Source organism: Microcaecilia unicolor, chromosome 3 (assembly GCF_901765095.1).
Source record: "Microcaecilia unicolor chromosome 3, aMicUni1.1, whole genome shotgun sequence".
In the NCBI taxonomy this organism is placed as follows: domain Eukaryota; kingdom Metazoa; phylum Chordata; class Amphibia; order Gymnophiona; family Siphonopidae; genus Microcaecilia; species Microcaecilia unicolor.
This window is the reverse complement of record NC_044033.1, coordinates 243,527,132-243,533,131: the sequence shown is the minus strand read 5'-3', so window position 1 is coordinate 243,533,131 and position 6,000 is coordinate 243,527,132. Positions and strand designations below refer to the sequence as shown.

At 38.5% G+C, this 6,000-nt stretch overlaps 1 pseudogene; it reads right to left on the bottom strand.

Annotated features, from left to right (window-relative positions):
- Positions 1 to 1,460: 1,460 nt before the first annotated feature.
- LOC115464536 overlaps positions 1,461 to 6,000 on the bottom strand; it is an 84,122-nt pseudogene continuing 79,582 nt past the window's right edge.

Below are 6,000 nucleotides of genomic sequence, written 5' to 3'. Positions count from 1 at the left end.
AACAAAAGATGGACGCCCATCTTTTTCGATAATACGGTCTGTCCCGCCTCTTCACATACCCGTTTTCAGACATAGACGCCCATGGAGATGGGCGTTCGCGTTCGATTATGCCCCTCAATGTGACCTAAAACTGTAACAGACATTACCTGACTCTTCTTCCCCCTTTCCCTCTCTAAGTTCCCTCCAACTGTACGTACCATACATGTACCTCATTCTACCACAATATCACTTTGTATTCATACCATGTATTTGTTCAGACCGGAATTGGCTAACGCCGTTAATGGTTATATGTAAGCCACATTGAGCCTGCAAAAAGGTGGGAAAATGTGGGATACAAATGTAACAAATAAAAAAGTATATATATGAAGGTCCAGGGACAGGAGAAGCATTTCAACAGAAAATAACTGAGGGAGACAAGCTGCATGTTGAGGTCTCTGAGTAGAAAGGAGTGCTGATGGGTTGGAGTTACAAGTGCATTAGTACAGTTGTATGTGTGGATACTGAAAATTAGGGCTGAGGTACATTGGCAGAGCTGTGTGTTGGTCCTGATAAAAGGCCAGTGAGATCCAATATTCAAATGTTTTCTGCTTAGGCAATTTAATATCCAGGAATGTGGACAGTATCAAAGGCTTTCTTATAGTCAATCTGTGCTACCCTAAGATTTCTGCTTTCCTTAGTACTGGCCATGATGGCTTTACTCAACATTAACTGGTCTTTTGTTCCATATGCTTTTCTTTTGCCCTTCTGTGCTATTGCCAAGATGTGATTAAAGTCTATATGATCATACTGGCATCCATTGCAATGAACAGCTTTCTCTCGGGGGCAATGTCTCCCAATGAGTTATTTTTGTGCATCCCATGACAATAATGAACTTCACTCCTAAGCCAAGGCAAATGGAGTATAATCTCGGACTCTCAAATTTACTGCTACCCGTCACTGTACTACTTGCATTGTGCCAAAAACAGCTTCTTTCTGGAGTTAATAAGATGTAACATGTATATGCAATTTATCCAGGTGTACTTGTGAGGTTTTTTCGTTTTTTTTAAATCAAGCCTGCAGTATCAACGTTGGGAAATATTTCTGTATCTTTCTGCCACATTTTCTCGGACTGCATTTCTTGGTACTTCAGGACCTTCTCTCTCTCTTTGGGGCCGACACCTCTATAGTCAATGACACGCTCTCTAACCATACTATATGCGCTTTTCTGGCAGCCTCTGTGAGTCATTTCATGCTTTTGCAGCTCACCTTTCCTTTTGAACCATTTACCACATTCAGAACATTTAAACAGTTTGTCTCCCAAGTAAGTCACTTTATGATGTTACATTACAACTTTGGTTAGGAAACACTTATCACATTCAGAACATTTAAACGGCTTCGCTCCCATGTGAGTCACTTTATGCTGTCACAGCACACCTTTACTTATAAAACAAATATCACATTCAGAACATTTAAATGGTTTGTCTCCTGTGTGAATCACCACTTTATGCCATTCCAGCTCACTTTCCCATTTAAAGCATTTATCACATTCAGAACATTTATAAATTGTTTGTCTCCCATATGTGTCACTTTATGCCATTGCAAATCATTTCCTTTTCAACCATTTATTAGATTCAGAACATTTAAACAGTTTGTTTCTCGAGTCACTGTATGATGTTTTAGCTCACCTTTGCTTATAAAACATTTATCACATTCAGAGCATTTAAATGGTTTGTCTCCAAGTGAATCATTTTATGCAACTGTAGATGGGATTTCCTTCTAAAACACTTATCACATTCAGAACATTTAAATGGTTTGTCTCCTGTGTGAGTCATTTTATGCTGTTGCAAGTCACCTTTCCTTTTGAACAATTTATCACATTCAGAACATTTAAATGGCTTGTATACTGTGTGAGTCATTTTATGCACCTGTAAATAGCTTTTGCGACTAAAGTATTTATCACAATCAGAACACTTAAATGGTATGTATCCTGTGTGAGTCATTTTATGCCGTTGCAGTTCAACTTTGCTTTTGAACGATTTATCACATTCAGAACATTTTAATGGTTTGGGTCCTATGTGAGTCATTTTATGTTGTTGCAAGTTGCTTTTCCGATTAAAACATTTATCACATTCAGAACATTTAAATGGTTTGTCTCCTGAGTGAGTCATTTTATGCTGTTGCAGGTCACCTTTCCTTCTGAACCATTTATCACATTCAGAACATTTAAATGGTTTGTGTCCTGTGTGAGTCATTTTATGCCGTTGCAGCTCAACTTTGCTTCTGAACCATTTATCACATTCAGAACATTTAAATGGTTTGTGTCCTGTGTGAGTCATTTTATGCCGTTGCAAGTAGCTTTTCCGATTGAAACATTTATCACATTCAGAACATTTAAATGGTTTGTCTCCTTCGTGACTCACTTTATGCCGTTGCAGCTCACCTTTCCTTTTGAACAATTTATTACATTCAGAACATTTAAATGGTTTGTCTCCCGAGTGAGTCAGTTTATGTTGTTGCAGCGCACCTTTCCTTTTGAACAATTTATCACATTCAGAACACTTAAACGGTTTGTCTCCTGAGTGAGCTACTTTATGCTGTTGCAATGCAACTTTGGTTAGGAACCATTTATCACATTCAGAACATTTAAATGGTTTGTCTCCCGTGTGACTCACTTCATGCCGTTGCAGTTCAACTTTCCTCTTAAAACATTTATCACATTCAGAACATTTAAATGGCTTGTCTCCTGTGTGAGACACTTCATGCACTTGTAGTGCACCTTTTCTTTTGAACCATTTATCACATTCAAAACATTTAAATGGTTTCTCTTCCATGTGTGACATTTTATGCCATTGCAACTCACTTTTCCATTTAAACCATTTATCACATTCAGAACACTTAAACGGTTTGTCTCCTGTATGTGTTATTTTATGCCTTTGCAGCTCACTTTTCCTTTTGAACAATTTATCACATTCAGAACATTTAAATGGTTTGTCTCCAGTATGTGTCATTTTATGCCATTGTAGCTCGGTTTTCCTTTTGAACAATTTATCACATTCAGAACATTTAAACGGTTTGTCTTCCTTGTGAGTCACTTTATGTTGTTCTACCTCACCTTTCCTTTTGAACCATTTATCACATTCAGAACACTTAAATGGTTTGTCTCCAGAGTGAGTCACTTTATGTCTCTGCAGCTCAACTTTGCTTTTAAAACATTTATTGCATTCAGAACATTTAAATGGTTTGTATTCTGTGTGAGAAATTTTATGCTGTTGCAAGTTGCTTTTGTGATTGAAACATTTATCGCAATCAGAACATTTAAATGGTTTATATTCTCTGTGAGTCATTTTATGCTTTTGCAAGTTGCTATTCTGATTGAACCATTTATCACATTCGGAACATTTTAATGGTTTGTATCCTGTGTGAGTCATTTTATGCAACTGTAGATAGTCTTTGCTTCTGAACCATTTATCACATTCACAACATTTAAATGGTTTGTGTCCTGTATGAGTCATTTTATGCCGTTTCAAGTTGCTTTTCTGATTGAAACATTTATCACATTCAGAACATTTAAATGGTTTGCAACCGGTGTGAGTCATTTGATGCTGTTGCAAGTTGCTTTTCTGATTGAAACATTTCTCACATTCAGAACATTTAAATGGTTTGTTTCCTGTGCGAGTTATTTTATGCTGTTGCAGGTTGCTTTTTATAAATCCGTCATCTGGTGAATAAAAATGAGAGTATCTTTAATTTTACTGCTATGGAAAACGACATATCTAAGAAACTATCCTCATATGACTATTTGAAGAGATTTGCATGGCTAAGGATTCCTACGACACATAACAGAAAGCAGGTAGACTAGAGCACACAAACAGAGAGAAACAGAGCATGACTGATCTCATCCTGCTGATTCTGTATATCATTCTCATCTCCAGTCTCTGCAATGACCCTTTACTCTGATTACAGTCACTATACAAAAACACAACAACCTGCTGCATGCTTTTGGGATCTGGGTCTCAGAAGGCCAGACCTGTGGGCTTTCAATTTATTTGTAAGTCATCAGAATTAATTTTTCAAGATAAAGGTATGATTCACCCATAACACCCGGGATTCTATATAGGACGAATTAAGTTGTGTGCGCAAACCCAGTTGAATTTGCGCATGCAACTTAAGAAGTCAATCAGCAATGGACCGAAAGAGACAGGCAGAGCTCCAGAGCCTCAATGCATGGATGAGGCGATGGTGAAGGGAGGAGGGTTTTAGATGAATTGATTGACTGATTGGGATTTATTAACCATTTCTATGAAGAGATTCACCCCCAAGGCGATGTAAGCAGGTACACTTTAACATAAAACTTACAATTTTTGTTAACAGCATAACAATAGTAAAATAACCAAGAATAAACAAATGAGGTAAACTTGAAAACAGTAAACTGAACCTAATAATAGAACTAAAGCGAAACAGTATCAAAAATATACACATTTAATAGCACTGGAATTCAAATACCAGAGAGATAATACAATGTTAGCATAATACTAATGATATACCTAATAAACATGCATTAGAATATTCAACTGATGCTAAATATTTCCTACATATGGTTTACCATATAGCTGAGGGACCAAGAGCAGTTATATGATGGAAATAAAGATGTGTGATACAGAGTTAGTTATGACAATGGAGAAATTAGATCTTACCTGCTAATTTGCTTTCCTTTAGTCCCTCCGGACCGGACCAGGATTGGACTGATGGGTTGTGCTCGCCTACCAGCAGGTGGAGACTGAGAAAAAACTCTGACTCTAGAGAGCCAATAGGAGCCCTGGCCATGTGACCTTAGCCTCAGTATTTGAATAACAAAGCAGGAAAGAAAGAAAGACCTTCTGTGCCGTATGGAATCCTAGCAGCCACAAAGCACTCGGCAATGCCAAGTATCAGAGCTCACCAGCAACTCTCACCAGAGAAGTGGTATGGCCCGATATGTATTACAGCTCACCAGCAACTCTCACTAGAGAAGTGGTATGGCTCACTTGTACTATAGCTCACCAGCAACTCTCACCAGAGAAGCGATATGGCTCACATGTAATATAGCTCACCAGCAACTCTCCCCAGAGAAGTGGTATGGCTCAGGTATAATATAGCTCACCCGCAACTCTCACCAGAGAAGTGGTATGGCTCACTTGTCTTATAGCTCACCAGCAACTCTCACCAGAGAAGTGGTATGGCCCACTTAAGATTTTATATATATTCCATCAACTGAGCTTACCAGCAACTCTCACCAGAAAAGTGGTAAATCATATTTAAGGTTTTATAGATATTCCAGCAACTGAGCTCAGCCACAACTCTCACCAGAGAAGTGGTATGGCGTAATTAAGGTTTTATAGATAGATTCCAGCAATTGAGCTCACCAGCAACCACCAGAGAAGTGGTATAGACCACGTAAAGTTCTGTATATATATAGTATTGTTCCACGAATCGTAAAGGAATGAATACACTTCCTACTGAATACACTTCCTACTTAATAAAAGAAGCTAAAGAGTAGAGAAAACATGGGAGGGGCCTGGTCCGGTCCGGAGGGACTAAAGGAAAGCAAATTAGCAGGTAAGATCTAATTTCTCCTTCCTTAGCGTCCCTCCGGACCAGACCAGGATTGGACTGATGGGAAGTACCAAAGCAGTAATCTGAAGGGAGGGACCCTATGAAAACTGCAGAGAAATGTTCATGCTGCATAGGCCACCTGGCGACAACTAACATGTAGTGTGTCCCAATGAGCAAAATAAAATGAAACTAGGACTAAGTTGCCAACTTACCAATGTGCACCGAGAGCACCAAAAATCGCCGTAGTAAGAATAAAGCCCGCTTTTGAAGTTGTGGAATATGTTGTAATACGCTGTGGAACTGCCCTCTCAGCGAGAAGAGAAATAGACATTCTCATTTCCTTGATCCTTCGCGATATAGCGGGTTAGAAACAATGAAAAACTTTTACGCCTACTGGCTAGAAGGACAAAACAATAAGAAAAAACCAAT